We start from the raw sequence: 23454 nt of genomic DNA on the forward strand, positions 1-23454 counted from the left end.
ATTGAACAGGGATGAGATTGTGAATTCAATGCTTAAATTTATACAAGCTAAATGAAATGTAAATAAATCATTGGAAACTAATTTCTATGAACGTCCCTACTTGATTGCATTTCACAGCAATAAAAGAACATAGAAATCCTGGAAAATTGTTTATTGACTACAGCTCTGCCTTCAATACAATAATTCCAAGCAAGTTTGTCACCAAATTCCGAGACCTCTGTAACTGGATCCTTGACTTTCTAACAAACAGACCGCAATCAGTGAGGATAGGCAGCAATACCTCTGGCACTATTAATCTCAACACTGGTGCCCCACAAGGCTACGTTCTCAGCCCTCTACTCCCTATACACTCATGACTGTGTGGCCAGATTCTACTCTAACTCCATCTACAAGTTTGCAGATGATACCACAGTTGTAGGCCGTATCTCAAACAGCAATGAGACGGAGTATAGGAAGGAGATAGCGAGCTTAATGGAATGGTGTCATGACAACAATCTTTCCCTCAATGTCAAAAAAACAAAAGAGCTGGTCATTGACTTCAGGAAAGGGGGCAGTGTACATGTACCTGTCTACATCAATGGTGCTGAGGTCGAGAGTGTTGAGAGCTTCAAGTTTCTGGGAGTGAACATCACCAACAGCCTGTCCTGGTCAAATCACGTGGATGCCATGGCCAAGAAAGCTCACCAGCACCTCTACTTCCTCAGGAGGCTAAAGAAATTTGGTTTGTCCCCTTTGACTCTCACCAACTTTTACCGATGCACCATAGAAAGCATCCTATCTGGATGTATCACGGCTTGGTATGGCAACTGCTCTGCCCAGGACTGCAAGAAGCTGCAGAGAGTTGTGGACACAGCCCAGCACATCACAGACAGCAGCTTTCCCTCCTTGGACTCTATCTTTACCTCTTGCTGCCTTGGTGAAGCAGCCAGCATAATCAAAGACCCCACCCACCCGGGTCATTCTCTCTTCTCTCCTCTTCCATCAGGTAGAAGATACAGGAGCCTGAGGGCACATACCACCAGACTTAAGGACAGCTTCTACCCCACTGTGATAAGACTACTGAACAGTTCCCTTATACGATGAGATGGACACTGACCTCACGATCTACCTTGTTGTGACCTTGCACCTTATTGCACAGCACTTTCTCTGTAACTGTGACACTTTACTCTGTACTGTTATTGTTTTTACCTGTACTACCTCAATGCACTCTGTACTAACTCAATGTAACTGCACTGTATAATGAATTGAATTGTACGATCGGTATGCAAGACAAGTTTTTCACTGTATCTCGGTACAAGTGACAATAATAAACCAATACCAATAAACAAAGTTTGTCCCCATGTTTTGTCAGCTATTCCCTGAAATTACACTTGATTTTACAAAGTTACGTTAGTGGCTTCCTACTCAAATCTTTGGCAGAGATTTTTGTTAATCCCTTCAGGTATTTAATCCATTAAAACAAATAGGAGGAAAATGCTGTGTGAACTCCGACCTCTATGAATCAATACCCAATAACAACACCTGGTATTGCAAGCTCCATGCTGAGAGTGTGACCTTGTAATAGCTACAACATCAAACTTTATTGTTATGGTTGTAATGAAGGTGCAGTTTGAAAGGTTTGTGAGATTCAGTACTGATTTGTACTGCTGTTGTGGCATCAACCTTATATTGATGGAAGTAGGGCTCTGTGCCTTTGCATAAGCAGAGAACTCAGGTACCAGGTATATAAATGCCTGTGAAATTTTTATTTTGCAGAAAAATTGTAAGTCAGTGTTAACTTTTGAATTCAAAATTTAAATTTAGAATTTCTTCCACATGTTGAAATTCAATTCTCTTGCTAAGTGGTATTTGATTCCCTCCCTGATGTGATATCAGTCATGTTGGTGAACTTTCATCTATATGGCATGATTGTATCCATCAAACAGTAATATCCCTATTGTGTTCTCAATAATATGCAATTGCAAACATATTAGTCTGCATGATGAGGTTAATATAGTTAAATGACACAATAGATAATTTTCAAAATACCTCCAAAAGTTTATGAAATGATTTTGTTAACTCACAGTAAACACTGTCTTGATAATGCCCAACCATATTTTGTTCAACAGCTGGCAATAAGTTATTTCTAGTGGTACTGCTCCTCTTTGCTATACCTTATACAATCTTAAGATAGTCAGCCTTGTGATGTATATTGTGTTGCCTTCACATTATTGTCATTTTGATGTCATTCATCTGTTGTCTGAAGACTTTTGAAACTTATTTGACATTGCAGATTATGTTATTTTTCTGGACAACCATTTAAACCAAAAATACATTGCTAATTATTGCAAACAGAAGTACCTTTAAACATAATGTTTAATTTTCATAGAAAATGTATACTTTCCTGATGGCTTAGATTGTCTTCAGGCTTTGGAAAGGATTTTGCTTGTTACAAAAATTTAAGGACAATAAACAAAGAAGGTTAACCTTTATGTTGCAGCATTAACGTGAAATGAGCTAATATAGAGTAATACAGCACGGGAACAGGTCCTTCAGCCCAACTCCTCCACGATGACCAAAGTGCCCACCTGAGCACTTTGCTCCTGTTTTGCCCCTGTTTGGCCCCTCTAAATCTTTCCTATCCATATACTTATCCAAATGTCTTTTAAATGCTGTTATTGTACCCACCTCAACTACTTTGGCAGGTTGTTTCATGTACGCACTACCCTCTGCATGAAGAAGTTTCCCCTCAGGTCCCTTTTAAATTTTTCCTCTCTCACTTTAGATCTATGCCCCTAGTTATTGTTTATCTTTCCCTGGGAAAAAAATTGTGTGCCTTCACCCTCCTGGAATCTTTCTAGGAGTCCTAGCAACATCCTCGTAAATTTTATTTGCACTCTTTCCAGCTTAATGATGTATTTCCCATAAATGGGTGATCAAAACTGTACACAATACTCCAAGTGCAGTCTCACCAATGTCTTGTACACAATGTCCCAACTCTTATACTCAATGCCCTGGCCAATGAAGGCCAGCATGCCAAATGCTTTCGTCACCACCCTGTTTACCTGTGATGCCACTTTCAGCGAACTATGTACCTCCACACCTATGTCCTTCTGTTCCACAACACTCCCCAGGGTGCTACCATTCACTGTGTAAGTCCTACATTGGTTTGACTTTGCATGATGAAACACCTCACACTAATCTGGATTGTACACCATTTGCCAAACCTTGGCCCACATACCTAGCTGACCAAGATCCCCCTGTAACTTTTGATAACTTTCTTTACTGTCTATGATACCAGCTATTTAGAATCAACCACTCACGTAGTCTTAGACTACATCGAAGAAGAAAGACAAATACCAAGCATCAATGGAAAAGTTAGGAGGGCTGTTCTCAAATCTGAATTCAAAAATATGATGGTCTAGAAGTTCCACTCCACATTGCAGCAGTTTGGCGCACTGCATGATCTGATTTTATTGAAAATTAAATTAGGTGCTGAAGTAATTTTATTCAAAGTCCACCTCCAAACTGCATTTATTCCATTCAGAAAAACAAGACAAAAAAATTGTTGAAGCTGGAAACCTAATTTTAAAACACAGAATGTTAGAATGAATGCCTCTCGTCATTAAGCAATCTGAAGTCCCCAGGGTCAACAACTGTCTGTCTGGCTCCTCCACATCTCCAATTCCCAGTCACTTCACTTTAACCCCCAACCAATTCTCTCTCCAATTGACCCTGATCCTAAACTAATACTGTCTCTATTCCTCACCTGATTTTCTTCATACCACCACTACTCTCACCCTCAGACCCCAAGAAAAATTTGCACCTCTATTTTTTTTACTGTTTCTTTTTTGGTGCTGTATAATTTCTGCCATATCAAAATTAAAATGAAATGCAATGGAATAGGAAGTACCAAAAGGAGAAGGTTGTTCTGCCCCTTATGCTTGTCCTGACATCCAATAGGAACCTGGTTGATTATTTACCTCAGTACCACTTTCCTGCTCCAACACTATTCGCTTAATATTTAACAATCAATTAATCTCTGCATTGAGTATATTTGGCGACTGGGCTTTCACTGCCCTCTTGGGTAGAGAATTCCAAAGATTCACCACTTTCTTCTTAACTCTCTCCTGAATGGGCAACCCTTGTCCTGACATTGTGACCCCTACATCCACCCAGTCAAACCCTATCAGATTTTTTTAATTTCAATATCATCTTTTGTTCTTCTAAATTCTAGAGTGTTTAGCCCACTCCTCTTAACCTCTTCTCATATGAAAAACACATTAACCCAGGAATTAACCTAATAAATCTTCTTTCGACTGTCTCTATCCCAAGTATACACTTCCTTAGGAGATCAGACCTGCACACTATACTATAGGTGCAGGTTCAGCAGGGCTCTACATAACTGGAGCAATATGTCTCCATTTTGTACTCATATCCCATAGCAAGAGAAAGCAGAGGAAGACAGAAGAGGTCAGAGTGGAGGACCAGATGGACATAAATTGGGACAAGGCCATCAATAAATGACCAATAAATCTGAAGAGAAAGGGGATGGGGCACTGATGGTGCATTCCTCATATGATAATAGTTGGAATGATGAACAAGCAGGATGTTATGATTTGATATTTCTAAAATACATTTAATACTTTGAATTGATTTGTCAAGATTTGAGCTATCTTGCAGAATTTTTGGTCCTGGGGAGATGAGGGTAGAGAGGAAGGACAACCAGACCTGCCTCACATTCCCACACACTCTGCACATATCTCAGTCATTCCTTTTTGGCCCCAAGAATACTGGACCTTATTCCTTCCATCTACTAATCTATTGAAATAAGCAAAACCATTGCATCTTTTTTTTGAGGAATCAAAGAATTTCCACGCTGGTATATAACCCCAACACAGAAAATCTAACTAAATATGGCCCTATTATACCCTACACTATTTGCTAACTACCTATTTGCCCTGCTTTTTCCATTTGGCTTTCTCTTCCCCTTAAAATGTAAAATCCTAAAACTCCATAGCGTCTCCTGACGTATCTCTGCATCTATCGCAACTTACAGCATGTGCTCTTCTAACATGAAAATAAGTCCCCTTTATCTGTTTCAGTATAAGTAGTGCAGCCTTATATTGAAACATATGTTTTAAAAATTCTCTTAAAATTTATTTTCCCCACTTTAAAATATATCTCTTATAGGTTCAGAAACAATTATAGGACCATCTTCACAGCTAAATGATGATCAACAATCTGTATATTTTATTTCTACCAGTGACATCACATGACTAAACACTAGATGGGCTAATGTCAAACATTTCTACAATTTAATGAATTCCAAGGGAAAATCTGTGCTTTGATTTTTTTAAAATTTTGACAGAAGTAAATATAGCCATTGCATTTCATGGACAGAAATATATTTTTTGGTTCATTATTCCATGCTAACCAAATCCCCAATTCATTCTAACTGACTCTTAAATAATTCTGTAGTTTCTGCTTGAAAACCCCTACCCCGACCCAATGATTAATCCAGTTATCAGACAATCTATTCATGAAGACAATAGCAAATGCAAACTATCATTATTAATTATCAGCCATGAGGGAGCTATCTGTAACTAAGATTGCACAGGGAAAGAATCATTTTATGAAATGTTAATAGCTATCCTAATTTCTTTAACAAAAGTGATTGCAATCTTTAAAAAGCCCAATAATCCTTTGTACCACGTAGGAAAGCTTAGTTATTATTTTTATTAATTTTCGCTGCAGTACCTCATCATTCCAAATAAAACACATAATGTGATGTCAAGCATACATAGTAAACAGTAATAAAATCATTTTAAACAAGAGTATGGACCTTGCTGAGAAAAGCCAGCAGTTCCATATTGAATTGCTGGCACTTCGCAACATGAGTACCAGCACAGTTAGGACTCTTGTGGGATCATAACAGTTCCAAACTTGTCCTCCAATGTTCACCAATGATCTTCCAATTGGACTACACATATAGTCCAGTGGTGGAAGACAAACTTGTTGCAGTTCTTCACATTAATTGTTATGGAGACTGACTGCTGAATCTGTGCATGTTAGATGTTACAAGATCAACAAATCCAATTATTTCAATTGAGAGGAAGGCTTGCAAACAATCTCTTTAGATATAAGGTAAGTTATTTTGATTTTAGTTAGTTTGCTTAAATGCTTTTAATTGATTAAAAGTATCTTATAGTATTATTTAACTTGCAATCGTTCTTAAATATTTTCAATTGTGTCGTTGATTTTTAATATTTTGTTAATGCTTCTCAATATTATAGAGAGTTAGAGATAATTTTGAAGGGATCTATGACAGTCTATACTTTAAAATACCAAGCATTTAATTGTGAAACAGTAAACATTCAGTCAACCGCTCACAAGTCTTCTATATTTATGTGGACACTGCCATGTAACAGTTTGATTTAAGAAAATTGAAACAGAAAAGAAATGCATAATGTGGTGTTCCACTCTCATATAAACCATGGAAGTCCCATCCTTCATTTTCACAATAATCCATGGGAATGTGTTTCTGAAGAGAGAGATTTCCAACTGAGATGTTCGAAGAAAGAATCGACTATTTGTCACAGGTGGACATTAAACAAACAGATACATCTTCCCTCAGTAGGCATTTCAACTCAACAATTCAGTTACAAAAATGTGCTCATTGGTCCATTTTATGTTTGATTTTCAAAGTGCCAGAATCAATCAGAAAATCAATAAAGGAAAAGGCATTGATGTCAGTTTCGTAAATCTGTTTACAGAAAACAGATTGCAGCTTGCAATGATGATTACAGGGTTATGATTGTTATTACCGTTGTGACATACATCTCAACCTTTCTGCCAGATTCATTTATGGCTATCACACTTCTTTGTGTCACTCATAGGAAACACGTTGGAATGCACTTCACACTTCAGTAATTGAAGCTGATTTTTCCCCACTTAACAAGCATTGCAAATCAAAACTTTGCATGCAAGCAATCTCATTCTCTTATGCAGTTGCTAAAATGTCATTAATACAACAAGAAATGATTTTAAATGAATTATATAATGTCTCTGCAAGTTTCATACAATGTCAATTGACAGAATAACTATTTATTATGTACCCGTAACATAACTTATAGGTAATCAGTCAAACACAGATGACTGCCTGATTTTGCATCTTTGTGGCTATTCTATGAAAATTAAAAGATGAACCTTAAGGATCTGCGAACGTCGATTTGTAACTTCCACCCAGAGGTATGAGCACAGTGCAATTTGTCTTTTGATTACTGTGTTCTCATTCTTTATTGTAAGGCAACTGTACTTTTCTCAAGAGCCCAGTCAGTACTGGAAACCTAACATAAAGGAAATGAAAGACACAGATGTGTTATAGTCGGCAATAAAATGTAATTTACATAAGGATGTGGTTAAGGATTTGACACCTAGAATAACTATAGAGAATTTCTTGATTTCCTGCCATGAATTTTGTAAAAACCGTAGAGGAATGATAAAATGACTGATATTTTTATTTCAAAACTATACTTTATTCATAACATATACAGTAAATACAATTGGGAAACATCCTTCTCTGCATTCATTGTACCATCGATTCAATTCGTTATCCTACAAACGTGCCACTCATGTTTCCTCCTTAAACAATGCACACATGAAGCATTTGAGAGGCTATTACACAGGGTCCAGCCACTCAGTGTCCAGCGGCAGCAGGACCCTAGGCTATGGTCCATCCCTGCAGAGCCTTTGTAACGGCTGCACTGAGTTTCAGTGCATCCCTCAGCACATACTCCTGCACCTTGGAATGCTCCATTTGACAGCATTTGCTGGAAGACCAACAAGGTGTGCCATTCACTGAACTGATGATCTCCCAGCTGCAGTTGATGCTTGTCTCAGTATGTCCCTGGGTCACAGAGTTCTCTGTAATGCAGCTGCTCGGAGTGAACCTCAAGAAGGAGCACTGCATCCCCCTGACTGTGTTTGTTCTCTAGGACTTGCACAAATTTCCCACAAAATCTATGGCAGGAGATTGGAAGCAGCCATCAAAATTCGAACGTTTTATACTTACAATGGACTAAAATGTCTTGCATTCATATCCTAGCAACTGTTGAGCAGCTGAAAGAGATTTCTTGTTAAATCTCTCATTCTCATTAAAAACCACAGATTAGATGACACATGGTGAAAACAATGCACTGTCAATGTTCATCTGAAAATGGAGCTGATGCAATGTAATAATATGCATTATATATTAATTAATCATTGTGCATGAAATGCAGTGATGTACTCTGCATGACATCTCTGATTGAACACTGGTACTCAGATGAATTTGAAAAGCTCTCAGTGAGTAGTATATGTGAGCTGTCTTTTATTCATTTTATTCAGACCAGCCCCACAAGTACAACAAGGAACTGAATTTCAGTTATTCACGCCCTACCCACTAAAGGTAAGTCTGAGCTTAGTTAAAACACTGCCCCATAAATTCCAGCAACATCTGATACAATAAAATTAATATTCTGGGCAATGCCAATGTTCATTTAAGTAATTGCTTACTTGTATTCATTACTAGGCCAAAGAGCTGAGTAAAAAATAGACAATAGGGCAGGAGGGAAGAAAGTGGATAGCTCTGTGAAACGAATACAGGATTTGTAATTTGATGTACTGGGTTTGACTTAACACATAAATACCCATGACTGATGTGTATTCATCCCATTCAGGCTAAATGGATAACTATAATCCTGAACTTTTGAGCTGGTTAAAGTCACACAAAATAATCTCAGTCAGACCTTGTCATCAAGATTGGAATGGCCACTCATCCCTGATTGCACTATTGCTGGCTTCACTGCTGATTCATGCATCTTAATTTCTGGTGTGATGTGCACAAGTTGCAGCTAACCAGGGATAACTGGAACCAAGCCTGCGCCTCTTAAAGTGAAGGTGCCTAGTGGATGCAAGTGGTGCTGGAAGTCATCTCACTGCTGGGAGAACTCTGTGGTACAACTTGTCAGTCTCCCTATATTCCCATATACTATTCCAGGGTCAGCTAGTGGATGAGGTGGAGAGGAGTCAATTGGTCCTGTACATATTGGGGTTCAGGAGCCCATCAAAGACCAGCAGAAGAATGCCACCATGGAAGTCAATTCAGCAGTCTATCTCCAAGAATAAAAGCACTGCAGAAAGAAAGTTAATGACCTGATACAGGATTGAGATGAGAGAACACAGCTTCTCCTTCCTTGCACTAGATGTATGTTCCATTAGTCTCATGCAGTACATCTCCATGTTCATCCAATAACAAACATCCCACAGTACCCTCATACATTTAACAATTCTCCAACCTTTCCATCAATAACTTACAACACCCACAAACTGGCATCTATTCAAAATTGGTAGCATGCATCATCCAAACATACCCTTAAGACACCTTGCAGGAGAAAGTGCCACAGAATCACAGGCAACAACAGTAGCCCGTGGGGCAGAAGTGTGTCTGCATCCGTTCAGTATCCTGGAGTGGAAATTCTCATTGGAGCTACCATGTCAGAAGTCAAAGTCACAGGAGATATAGGTACCATAAAAGAAGACTATGACTAATCCTTCTCATACTTCACCTAACCCTTATTCTTCAAACTCTTTTGACTTAAAAGATATACAGGAAGCATGAACCTCTCTAGCTTCTCCCTTTCTTTCAATCTCAACAGAACCTTATGCTTTTCTTCTTTCAGATAACCGAACAATCTCAGTGACTGATATGGAGTTTCCAGAAACTCCACAGTATAAGGAGGAAGAATCCATCCTCCATTAACCACCATATCACATGTAGACACTGAGTGTAATGTAAATGGTAGATCAGAGGTAGGAACTACACTTGTTGAGTTACTATCCAGGGCCAGAGATAGGGCGTAACCAGCGGCCAGGTCCGTGCAGGGTGAAATCATAGATTTGTTCTCTTGCAGTGGATGAGGACTTTATGACACTTATAATAATGAGACAACTGGGGCAAGTCTGACTTGCCAGAAAGTCTGTGTGCTATGCCAAGAAGAGTGAAGAGTTGAACCTCAACCTTGCACTTGACTGCATCAAATCTAGAACTTATCCTTTCTAGTGTGGTGGTGGTCACTTGCTCCATTTCAATGCTGGTAGACCCAAAGATCATGCAGCATTGCAGAAGTTGCCCAACTGCACTACAGTGGAAAATAAAACAGTAGCCACCATGGCTTTGGCTACCTGCACTGAACAAAGCACAGTAGTCTGGATCACTAGGATCATCTGGAGAAGGGCAATACTTTCAGTGATCACAGATCTGCTGTTCTCTACCTATATTCATCTCTCACCTTTGCCTTTCCACCAATTCCCTTGCTCATGTCTGTCAGCACTTTAATCCAAACTGCTGCCAATCAGGGTGAGGGGCAACCATGTGAAGTCTACTTGAGGCTGTTCAAGCCAGTAAATGTTCACCAGCTGAGCTCAAAGATAAGCATAGGCATAACAGAAGACTTGTTAAGGGAATGCAAAAGGTATAATAGCTCCTTATATGTTCTGGAGAAAAATGATTGCTTAAAGTATCTATCCTCTTTCTGTCTCCACCGATGCTGCCTAGCCTACTGAGTGTTTCCTGTTTCATTTCGGATTTCCAGTATCTAGTGTTTTACTTTTAGCAGGCAGTAGAGATAATAGTCCCCAAATGTTTTGGAATCAGGGATGCAACCTTACGGAATAAAATAAAAACAGTGCCATACATCAGAAGACGAAGTGGAAATGGGAATGCTGAGGAGGACAATAAAAATGGTACACTTAAGGCTACTTTGATCATTATGGTAGTTATGAAACTGTAATATGTATACAAAATACTTCTGCCATCTTCCACTGAGGCAGAGGTAGACAGGGTTTGGCACCTTTGCTGAAGGAGCCCTCAAAGTCATGAGTGAAAATGTACTGTTGGGCTGCTGGTAGAAGAAATAAGAGGGTAGGGTCCAGTTGTCTATTGTGGTCATGGGTTATAAGTGATCATATTAAGGGAGTAAAATGAATCATGTCACTTGGATTGATAGGCTGTGGTTTGATAGCTTTACATTGATTGGAAATCCGAAAGCCAATCACATTTCTGGGTACAATGGTCCTATCAAAGCAGATGACTGTTTAGGTAGGCTTTGTTAGTCACACGTACATCGAAACACACAGTGAAATGCACCTTTTGCAAAGGGCGTTCTGGGGGCAGCCCGCAAGTGTCACCATGCTTCCGGTGCCAACATAGCATGCCCACAACTTCCTAACCCGTACGTCTTTGGAATGTGGGAGGAAACCGGAGCACCCGGAGGAAACCCATGCAGACACGGGGAAAACGTACAAACTCCTTACAGACAGCGGCTGGAATTGAACCCAGGTTGCTGATGCTATAATAGCATTACACTAACCACTACACTACCATGCCTGTTTGAAAGGCAGTTAGAAGACTCCAGTTGACAGAAACTAGTGGTTGGAAATGTACAGACTCCACTCTAAAGACACAGTTATAAAAAATAGAGTCTCAATGGCAACTATTTGAGAGAAGTGCAGAGATAGAGAACAGCAAGAGGGAAAATTTCTAGAAGTTCACAATAGCAGAAGGAATTACTTTTGCAGTGAGAGACTTGAGAATGGCATAGAGGAAAGGTATGACACAGGAGGAGCTTACAGAAGCTTCACCCTTGAGACAGAGTATAATGACAAAAGAGTAAGTTTTGGTACACCAGCACCAGCACAGATAGAACATAATGGCGTTCTATTATGAAGCTTCAGCTGTGAAGAAAGCCAGACATTAAAAAGCCAGACCCTTCTTGGAAGACGTAAGACAATGTTTGGTAAAGATTTGCAGGTTTTGCACGCCAACTAAACTGAAGGAAACCTGTGTCCTAAAACATAGGAATGTGTTGAAGCAACATGTCAGTAAATGAGAGCACAATGCCTCCAGATATGTGTTAACAGTGGAAGTGGACAATATTAACAAAGGATATGCTTTCCAGGACATAAAGAACATAGTGAAAAGTCTTCTTTGAAAATCATGGATTTCCAGTGAATTCCCTTCAAGTAATAGGCAGCAAAAGCTGGGCATAGGTGTTTTGTACAGCTCATCAAAGACCAACTGCACAGTATATATCATGATGACAGTAAAATAATAACATAGAAGGTACAGATTACAGGAGTGCCTGTGAAGGAAATATCAAGTTGAGAAATGGATCTCAAACCAAAGTAATAAGCTGGTCAGAGAATTGACCCATGGTGAGGCAATCTGGAGGAATGGATGTTATGATGAGTAGTCTGAATCAAAGGCGTCTCTTTGGTAGTGATTTCTCATTTTTGGAACAATGGGATAATTCATAAACCTTGAAAGCAAACAGTTCAGAGGAAGTGTCAGCAATCTACTTCAATGGTATAAAGCAGCCAGTTTATGCAAACTCTGGGAAAATATTCGTGTCACTACGTGAGTCCACAAACAAAGGGAGAAACATTAGGCTTGGTTGAAGGTGCCACAGTGAGAAGATATCCATTAGGTCCAAAAAAGATAATACATATAGTGAAAATGAGGCTGCATGAGTTTTGTGTATATACTAGACCCTTGCTTTTTACAGAATGGTTGAATGGACTGAATCAACTGCAAGTTGAGTTGGAATCTATCAGAGAGGACTGCATTATAACGTGAAGGCAAATGCAATGTTTTGAAGATCCTCTGAAGTTTGTTACAGTGGCATGGCCATCAATGTCAGCCAGTGTAGTTTAGCCAAAATGAGAGGACATATTGAGAGTTGATAGTGTTGATGATGATCAACAAAGTGAAAGTCAGAGGGGAGAACTTCTTGACTCAAAATTATCAACAGGAAAAAGAAAAGGTCAGGCATTTAATGTTAATCAGATTAAGGGTCAGGATGCAATGCAGTGTGAGACCAGAGGCACAAAGGTGGAGAATTTGAAAAATAATCAAAGTAGTGATTGTTCCAATTGCATTCATGATATCCTGTGATGTAACAAATACCATGTATGATTGTAACAAGTACTATGTATGATTATAACAACTGTAGTTAATGACAAGAGTTATTGGATTCTGTGATAAGTCTAAGGTTCAGTCCATACAGGTGATACCAAGAAACTGGTGATTCAGAATCTGTCATTTGATGTATTCAGAGTCATGAAAGCAATTATTTGAAGCAATAATTTCAGAACAGGATTTGAAACCACATATATATGAAGCCAACATGGAGAAGTGATCCACAGGAATCACTGGTGCCTTGAGTGAACACTTCACAAATGTCAATGCAGGTTACAGTGAAGTGTTCCCTAAAGTAGGACATCAAGAAATTGAATGTAGAATGGAACATTAATTTAAGTAGTATAACTTCATATTTATAAATAGTTTAATTATTTATTATCTCCTTTTTAATGTGTAGCATATGTGGTTGTTACCAGCTTGCATCACATGACATGACTCTGCTACAGCTTGTACCTCGACACCACAATTGGGAATATTTTTTGCATGTATCCAACTCTAGCCTGGAAGGAACCAGTGGCAAAGAAATTTATTTTATTTGACCTTGATTTCAAAGGGTCAGGTTGTTCTGCCCAATCTCTGTGGCTGCAACCACTTTGCAGTATGTTGCAAATCTCTCTAGCATTTTTTTTTCCAGAAACAGCGACTCCTCAAGCACTGCTTATCAGCAAGGTGACCACATGAAAACTGATACCATTATACCTTTTGTGTACAGTGATGTTCAACAGGGCCTTTCCCCTCCACTGCCACTTCTTCCATCTTGGAGCACATAGGTTTGCCTAGTGGGATTTCTGCTTATTTTCTTTCTTATTAGTGGCTCCAAGTTGCATAGTCACCACAGCATCCAAATCTGTTGCAAAAATGCCATGCCAAGCTCCAGGAATAAATTTTGTTCCTGTCATTATCCAAGGAATCAATATTTCCTCCAGCAGAACAAGTGCAATTCAATCTTCAACAGAGATAAGATTAACTGAGGATTCAAGTAAATAATGTAGGCTATAGGGAGGGTGGGAGTGCCTTCTTGATTAAAAACCATTAGTTTCATATATTTTCATAAAACTATGCACAGGGTTGGGTATACTGTCAATTCAATATTACACGAGGGTTTCTGACATCAGTTGGTTACATTGCACACTTTTCACACATTGAGCCATTCCATCCAAAATACACATAGCCACTGTAAGCAATGAAAATATGTGGTATTGATTAATGCCTCAAATCAAAGGCATGTCCTTGCTCACAGCACTAAAAAAAACAGTCCTGATGAAGAGTCTCAACCCAAAACATTGACTGTCCATTTCCCTCCCTAGATGCTGCCTGACTTGTTGAGTTCCTCCAGCTTTTTGTGTATTGCACTAAAAAAATTGTCCTGCTGTGTATGCTCCCTGTTCATTCTTGCAGTTATTCTGTATTCTAAGGAACATGCAGTATTGTACCTGTATTTGATGGCAACTGGTTGTACATCACCTTGAATTCAATAAGATGTCCTTCAACATTTGCCATGTCAATTACTGTGGACTGTTGTAACTTGAAATAGCTAAGCAACTTCTGAACACTTGTTGAATCATTTCAACAAGAAAAATCTGCACACAACTAATCTGTAACTAGTTTATGATCCAGTTAAGCTGCTAAATGAATGGCTGGAGTATTGAGCTTTAAAATGGAAGCACTCTCATCAAATCAGTATGACATCATGAACTGCCTGTTCTGCAAACTTTCAGTGCTGCATGTGAACTATTTCCCTCATCATTATAACATCTGGCATGTTCCTTAGCACATGATAATGTGCATTGTTCTCATTTCACTCCCTAACTGACACTTATACAGTTCAAACTGAGCCCAATTTTGTGGTTAGTGTCTCTATACATTGCCATAAGACAAATGTTTCCATGGCAAACCTTTCGGGCATAATGCAGAGATTTCTTTTGAGGAGCTAATATTTAAAATTGAAAGACATATAATAACAAGAACATAAAATTGTCTTTTGACATCAGTGTTATTGTGACAAATATGTTTATAATGAATATTTTCCAGTTCTCCACTAAAGTGTGGGAAATCATTGTCTGTAAGTGTAGATCTGGAAAATCCCTGCTAACATTAATGTTCTACAGGGAACAGTATAGTTCCCTCTGTTGTCATTTTTCTATTCACACTAGATTAGTTTACCTATCATTTCTACCATTAATAATTTACCTTGGCATTTGCTTAAATTCTAATCCTTATCTTCTTCCTGTGAACTTGCTCATCCCTAATTGAAAATATCTCCAATATGAAAGCCACCCCACCCCAAACTCCATCTGCAATCTCACCACTCATCTCAATATGCCTCCTATTCACAATTGCCTCCTTTCCACCACTGATGGTTGCGCTTTCAATCTTCTACATACTGCACTTTAAAGTTTCTTTCCTTAATTTCTGCCTCCCTCTCCTTCTATTACACCCTTCTTGAAACCCACATATTTTTCAAGGCATTTGGTCACCTGTCTATATAATTTCTTTGGCCAGATGTCCACTTTGACTGAATTTTCCTCCATAAATCAGTAAAAGACATCAAAAAGTGCCACTTAAATACAAGTTAATATCAGAACCAAAACAATGCATAACAGAATGTGATAGTATTCAGAATATAATGGAAAGAGAGCAAGGAGAGTAAAAAATACACTCATTTGAAATTCCAGCAATGTCTAACCCTGATTGTATTGCTTATGTAGCTTTACTCACTGCGGGCACATACTGAGAATTCTCTGGGATGGACTTAATATCCCATAAGGTCTCCTGGCTTGGATTACAGATTTCTGATGTGCTGTTCCTATGAGTAATATTTCACTCATGTGCACTTCGTCTCACAAATCACAGGTGTTAAAAGTGGTAATAGGTTGTTATTGTTGATACAAATTCAACAAACATGAATGAACCATTGAAGGTTAAACAATTGTGAAGTAAGAAATTTGCTGCATTTGTTTAAATTAATATACAACCAACTTTAAGATGAATACTTACTTCAGTGGTAGCATTATGATGTTGGGTGTTTCAATTAATCAAAACATAACATTAACAAAATGCTATTTTCATTGGGACAATGGAACAAAAACACTCCTTCATCCTGTGTGAATTTTGAATGTTATATTAAAATCCAATCGTTTGAATGGGAATAATTATACCTAAATTTGAGTTTATTTTTTCTCCACTTGTTTAAGTTCATATGCATAAGAAAACAAAGCCTCATATATTCTTGGAGTAATGAATAGTAAAAAGTTGAAACAACAAATCAAACAAAAACAGAACAATTTGCCTCATATTGTAAGTATTGCTTACAAGTACCTTAACAACACTGGCAAGGTTGGTAATCTAAGTAGTCCACACAGATGTAGTTATATTTGGAAACATGGAGGTTGGTACCCAAGTTTCCTACTCCTCCACTGGCTACATCATAGTGGTACCTCACCAACAGATTCATAACCAACGTTATAGATACATACTTCCTAGTCACATGCTTAACCTGCCAAAAGATGTAAGTACTGCTATATTCACTTAAAACAGATTTTTTTAATGCGATAAATCTGGATTATTGCCAAACAACATTTCTGGCACTGAAAATTTACATTTCTCTTCGATTTCTTCAGAATGTAATTAATGTTGGAGTTTTTTAATTAAATCTTTGTAAATTTTCAGTCTGTTTATGTTATCTCTTTTTCACTCCAAACCCCAACATTTCTTCATTTATTTTCTGCACCATGATTTAAATAGAATTTGTATTTACTCGTTTAGACTCTGTCGGTCAGTGAAGATTGTTCAGTCTGATCAGTGAATCAGTTGCTTGAACTGTTAACAAATGTCACAGATCCCTGTATAGAGCTCTGATCTGGATCAGACCCCTGATAACAACAAGCCTCTGCTCAAAAATCCACGAAAGTTCTGTGGCCAGTTGCCAGCATAATATAAAGCCAATGCTATCCCTTCAGCGGTAACTGCAAAATCCAGGTCACTGAGCATGCCAATTATGCACTAGAGTGCACAAATTGGAGCACTGATGGAAATAGTCACATTACTTACTGTGTGGCCCTTCAGATTATTGGAATGACATAAGGAATAAAAGAATTGTTCTTTGTAGTTTAGAGGGAGATCTCTCAACCAAATAGAGGCTCCATCAAGCAATCACACAAGAGGTCAATGTGGTCTTAGCAATCTGCTGTACTTGAAAGGATACATAGAAGGATATTTCTTGTTCTCAGAAAAGTTTCACTGTGAGCATAGAGCTTTTATTTTCCAATTTCTTCACACCACTGTGTATGGACATGGATATCAATAATTTCAAATCGCTCTACAAGGGTACAGTTGTAGCAGTGCGATGTTCATCTCATTAGTTATACACAATTATTAACTCCAATTCAGCAATTGCCTTGAGGGATGTGAAACACAAAGGAATAATGAGGAGATTTCAGAGTATTGCAACAGAACAGCAAAGAGAATTGGGCTTATTAGAGTGTTTGTTTGCTCCCTATCCTTATTCATGAATAGAATTTATAGACAAAGATAATGTTAGTGATATATTTTGCATGTCATTTGACTTTGAAACGCTTAAACTGTTTTGCATCAAAATGTACATTCTTATTTTCTTTGCATCTGATGATGATGGTTTGTGCCAAGGAGAATCTCAGAGCAATGATTTTCACTCTCATCAATCAAATCCACAGAGATGCTTGGTGCAGCAGTATGCAAGCTGAAGTATGTACAGACATCTTTGTAATGTTACTGCTATCGAGCCTCCTTTCACATGTGGTCTGATGAAAATTGCAACTGGGTAAATTTCACCAAATTTTCCCGATCTACTTTCTCTTTTCAGCAATCCCTTCCAATGCCTCACTATTGCACCTCCGACCCAACTTGCTTCACAGTGCTGATAAATGACCACACTTTGTAATTTTTAAGAAGTACTCTTTCAGAATGTACTGTATGGTACTTGTCCCTGAATATAAATAATTGCATTATTATCTTAATTTAACTGCAATTTTATAAACAGTAAAGCTATCAAGCAATGAAAAATATTAATTGTGACTAATCACATAATTGAAAAGTTGATTGTAATTTAACCAAGACTTAAGCACACTGTTAAACAATGGTATACCAATGTTTTTGAATGGTCAGAAGAAAATGCTTTGTCTTCAATTTTGAATGATCCAGTAGAAAATGCTTGCCTCTATAAGATGTAATTAAATAATTTATAATTGTCATCATGGTCAACTCCCTCTGTTTTCCCAATCATTTCATTCTCACCCTCTGTCTGTCTGTCTGTCTGTCTCTCTCTCTCTCTCTCTCTCTCTCACACACACACACATACACATAAACATGCTCTTTCACACCCTCTCTCTCACTCTCTCTTATTCCCTACTTATCCCTCTCCTTCCCCTCCATGGAAGAAAGAGTATTTAGTCATTTAGTTTTAAATAAATAAATAGAGTTAGCTTAGTACAGATACCTTCAGCTGCTGGTTGTCAGCAGGTTAGATCTTTTGTAGCCATTACTTTTACAGCCATGCCTTAAAGTTAACTTGGGCTTTTAAGGAACTGGGAAAGTGGTGGGGTAATCTGATAGCTGTCTGGTGGGGGTGGTGTACAGCAGTGGGGACTGGGGAGTTCAATGGAAGGTGGATCAGACAACAAAGACAGAGTCAATGGTAGGCCTGAGAACAATAGTGGGGGAAATCCAATGGAAATCAGGATACTACAGCGAGGGGTGGGTTCCTCCAACAACATGTGGGCAGCCCAAATGCATGGTGGGTGATGTCTGACTCCCATCAAAATTGTAGATTTTAAGGAATATTACAAAGGAAAAGACAATAAATGTTCAGGGAGGTAATTCCAGAATTTTGAGCCTTGGTAAATTAAGTTATGGGTGATGTTGTAGCAATTAACATTTTGGTAAGGCTGAAAATGTAAAGCAATTAATATGCATCAAAATATGAGGACAAGGTCAAATCAGGTCTAGTCCCATTAAACAAACTATCTGCCAAAAAGATGATAACTATTACCCATATATGCTCCCATAATTTTATTCTTGCCATTCAATATCTTATCAGGGACTATTTTGGGAATCTAAATATGTGAAATCAAAGATACTTGCATTAGTCACCATTCTGGTTAAGGGAAGACAATTCTAACATTTCAAAAAACTATCCACAGTGATGCTACACACCTTTCCTCTTCAAAAAATCACCAAGCAACTGGTGGAATAATTATAGAATGGTTGAAGGAAACCATTCAGTGCACTGAGTTCATATAGGCTCAATGTAAGAGCTCCGTAATTAGTTCCACACCCTCATTTATTCTTAGTCTAAAAAATATTTTCTTTCATGTATATGTAGATTCCAAATATTTCAATTATATCTCCTTCTAGTTTTTACTGTTCCAAGAAGAATATTCTCAGCTTCACTGTGTTATCTGCATAACTCGATGGTTTTATCACATTCCTGCAATTTGCTCTCTAATATCCTGCCCACAAATTGTCAGCCTGTAGTTCAAATAGTGCAATCACACACACATTGTTTCTTAATTCTAAACAGGTAGATTCTATCCTTGATCATTAAAGGACATCCTCCTTTTCCAACACCATAAAACTCCTCTTAATCAATCCTACCTCTTTCACACCTCTCTTCTCTTCTGTATCTTTCCTGAACATATTGGATGCAGCAATATTTAAAACTCACTCATTTTAGGCCAAGTCTATTATCATCAGACATTCATACTCGCTATTAATTTTGCTCAAAACTCACCAACCTTATTTAATATGCTTCTCAGGTTTTGCAACTCATGCATGTAAATGCATCTTAGACCTTCTTATTCTCGCAATGAGTCTGTCCCATTTAAAAGCTTCCTTCTTTTTACTCTGGTGCTATTTATCCCTTCCAATTACTTTTGCACTTTTTTGTCTCTTTTTCAGTGCTATCTTTCTGTGCACAAATCCCTGCCAAATTAGGTTAAAGGCTCCATCACAACATTAGGAAACTTTCTATAAGAACAGTGATCCCAGCAACATTTGGAAGGGTCACGATGTGAATGTTGTAATAAAAACAAGACTAAGTTGTTCTAAGCTGTACTAGAGCTGTAGCAGCAAGCACAAAACTACCAAATATAAATCTAGCAATACCCAGTGTACATTTTTCTAACAGTAACATGACCCAGCACAAGCATCTCTAAATACATGATGCCAATGAACTGGAGCACAAATTCTTACGTTATTCTCTACCTGACTACACTCTATCATTTATCTCCTCCTGCAAATAACCTCTTTGCACAAAGTGCAAGTACAATTTTAATCATTTATTTCTTTCACGATTGTTGCTGTGTTGTCAGTTTCATCTTCAATCTAATTCCACTCCTTACTGCTCGATGCTTTGATTGCATCCATCTGATTAATCGGTTGTGTTCAGTACTATCTTGAGATAAGTCATCCTCATTCCTGTGGGACCCACCGAAGGTAATGGGAAAAGGAGGAAGTATGGTGACTGGCTTCCTGAGATGAAGTTGACTCTATATTTCAAGAATTAACCTTGCAAACCTATCTAATAGTTTGGTGTCTGCATGCATCTGCCCTTTTTAGTTCTGAATTGGTCTTTTGAGTGGGCTGAGCATGAAGTTAGGATATTAAGTTACCAAGTAAGAGTATTCCTTTTCCTGTGCCTACGTTTGCTGTTTCTGTGATGCTGGGAACTTCTTCAACATTGTTAATACATTACAGGGGACCAAAAGACTTCAATAATCCTGCTGAACTCTTATATATTGATACTGTACAATCAGTTCTCGAGTCAACTACTGAACTCTGAAAATATTGTAACCCAATATCACAAATGAATCAGAAAATTCCAAAGTCCAAGTACAGTCCATTAACTTAGTTGGCACAATCTTCTTAACAGCAAATATCTATGGAAATATTCCAATGATGATTTTGCTTACAGTAAAATGTAGCACTAATAAAGTTTCCTACTATGGAAAGGCACAGAAGAAATATGATAATTTTTAATTATTATTTATCTGGTGTACATATCTGGTCCTGAAAATTTTGTGATATTTTTTGAGGAGAAAACCTAACTTAGCCATGTAAACATTTTATGAGAAACTTTTGTGATTAATATCTCAATGCATTTTGTTCTTCTAAGTGTCTTTACACATCAATTTCCCACAACATATTCACCAAAGATTGATTGCAAAAATTCAGTTTTCCTTTTCATTCCCTTCTCTGGATATGTACTAATATGTTTGAAGAAAAGACCAACATTTCAAAAGAGCATTCAGTCCCTTTCATATATGACTGGACTGCAACATGGTTTCAGAATTTTCCCTGTGGGAAAACCTTATGTTGTTCATGGGAAAGAAAGAGAACAATAAAGCCATTATTAGCAATTCTTTCTAAGCTGCTGAACCATTGCTGTGCCAGAAAAACAACAAAAAGGAAGAAAGATTCAAATAATCTGCACTATTAGTTCCTTTGCCTAGAAATTCATCCACAGATGGTACCTCTAAATCCACTATATAGTATTGGCAGTACATGGATTTGAACAGAACTGAAGTTCAGAGACCCTGTACAATGCACAGAATCTAGAAGTTGCTCCACTGCTCTGAATATTACATAAGGAGTGAGAACTTCAATTGCTTTGTTCACAGAACAGTATTACAGCTGTCCCTGTAAATTGTGTGATGACTGAAACCATCTCTTAAAGAGATATAGTGAATGCACTCTTTCAGCTACTGGGGTGTGCTGCTGGTAAATGAATGGATATGACAAAGATGTAAAGGATGTGAGAGAACCCTCCCTGTGGGTCAGGGGGACCTGGAAAAGCTAGTGAAGAACAGTACCAAAAGAAGACATGTTCTTAGTATCCAGCAATCACTGAGACTCTCCCAGACCACAATTAGCTGTTCCTGACTAGTGGGATTTTTTTTTAAAAAATTAACTTTAGGCTGAGGGAATTGTTGGCAAGGCCAGTATTTATTGCCCATGCTTAAGTGCCCTTGAGTAGATAGTGGTGAGCTGCCTTCTTGTACTTCTACTGGTGGATAGGGCCTCTCTAACCTTCAGGTTGCCAGGGATGTCTTTGTAAAGACATGAGTGCAGTCTCTGAATGCCTGCATGTTGTGGAAGCTTGGCCACTCTGCCTGCTGAAAGGAAAGTAGATGAAGTCTCCTCTCCTGGTGTAAGGGATTGGGTAGCTCCCTAATTCTACAGGAAAAGTGAAATGTGACAAAGATCATCTAAAGCAACCTAGAATGATCCCAAGTTTAAGAAACTGAGAGTTATCATGACCCTGACCTCCATGGTAGAGCAATCAAAGCAGGCATGAGGTTGTATTGGTGGTTGTAGGATGTCAGAGACATTGAGGACAAAAGAAGGCAGTGAGTATTGGCCCTTTAAATAACTTCTTCAGGGGAGATGGGGTAAGTAAAAGTTAGTTGTTTTTTGACTATATAAGAAGTTATTTTTTCAGTTTGATTGAAAATCTCACCAGAGACGAATTTTGCATGCTACACTACCATTGGCAATATCTTAGGGAGATTTACTTTGGAAAAGAAGTGCTGGCAGGAATGAAAATCCTGCCATAAAAATAATGACATGATCTTTCAAAGGGCACTAATTGTGCATAATCATAATTGTGCACAAAATTAGCCTACATAAAGTTTTTAATTGCACAGCACTTTGTTTTGGAGTTATATGAACAAATCTCTTGTCTAAAGTAATGTGTTTAGCCCTATTGACCAGGAATGAATTTCTAGGCACATAAATGCATCTTAACATGGTTAAGCTCATTTTGTTTCACAAATCTCAATCCATAGAGTATATCAATTAAGGAGTCAGTTTGTACATGCTAAAAATCAATTGATTCAGTTCGACACCTTAATGCTAATCATGTTTCCAAGTCCCGCTCTAAAATATTTTTAACTCCCTCCTCCTCTTCCTCCACTTCCCCCTCAATTCCTAACCCTCCAATGCAAAGCTGTTCAAAACATAAACTGTACAAAAATTCTAGATGGAAACATGTAAATGATTTGGCAGAATTTCTGAGCATATATGATTGTATACATGCAATCCAATATTTTGGCATGTTTTCAATTCCCATCTACATGTAAATAATTAACGAACAGCCCCTAACTTGAGTCCTGACGCACAGGGTATTTAACTTGTTTAGTCATTTAGCATCTTGCCAACAGACCATATTATTGCTAATGTCTCATTAGAGCCACTACATTAAAAACTGATGCACATTAGCTAAGCTAAGCTGGCTCATAAAAATACTTAGTGGCTCTGTGATTTAGCAGTGCATCTTGTTATAAAATAATCAATAATATCACAGCCTGACTGAGGGCAAGGTCAGCAACACAACCATTCCTTTTGAGGCTTTTTTTTTTACACGTCTAAAAACTAAAACCGATAATATTTTTAAAAAAAGTGTCGGAAGCAAATTACTT

The sequence above is a fragment of the Pristis pectinata genome, chromosome 4 (assembly GCF_009764475.1).
Source record: "Pristis pectinata isolate sPriPec2 chromosome 4, sPriPec2.1.pri, whole genome shotgun sequence".
In the NCBI taxonomy this organism is placed as follows: domain Eukaryota; kingdom Metazoa; phylum Chordata; class Chondrichthyes; order Rhinopristiformes; family Pristidae; genus Pristis; species Pristis pectinata.